Genomic DNA, 236 nt, shown 5'->3' with positions numbered 1-236 from the left:
GAAGCACCCCCCTCTCTAAATACCTTAAAAAATTACCCTCTTATACGAAGGTGGGAGACTTTTTATCCCTAAATATAATGCGCTAGTGAGGCCTTTATGCCGTCAAATACGGTTATATATAAGATTGTTATATATGCTTACTAATTGCTTTATCAACTTTGAATGGATCATTCATTTGTCTTAACTTAGTCTGTGTCATATTTCTTTTATATCTTTCATAAGTAACCTCATACACA

General features: G+C 33.1%; 1 protein-coding gene across 1 annotated transcript in view; it reads left to right on the top strand.

The window, feature by feature from the left end:
• LOC119585067 overlaps nt 1-236 on the top strand; it is a gene marked incomplete in the record, with an annotated part of 5085 nt that overhangs the window by 867 nt on the left and 3982 nt on the right.

Source organism: Penaeus monodon, chromosome 19, assembly GCF_015228065.2.
Source record: "Penaeus monodon isolate SGIC_2016 chromosome 19, NSTDA_Pmon_1, whole genome shotgun sequence".
Classification (NCBI taxonomy): Eukaryota; Metazoa; Arthropoda; class Malacostraca; order Decapoda; family Penaeidae; genus Penaeus; species Penaeus monodon.
Note: the sequence above shows the minus strand (reverse complement) of the source record. Positions and strands in the feature narration are given on the sequence as shown.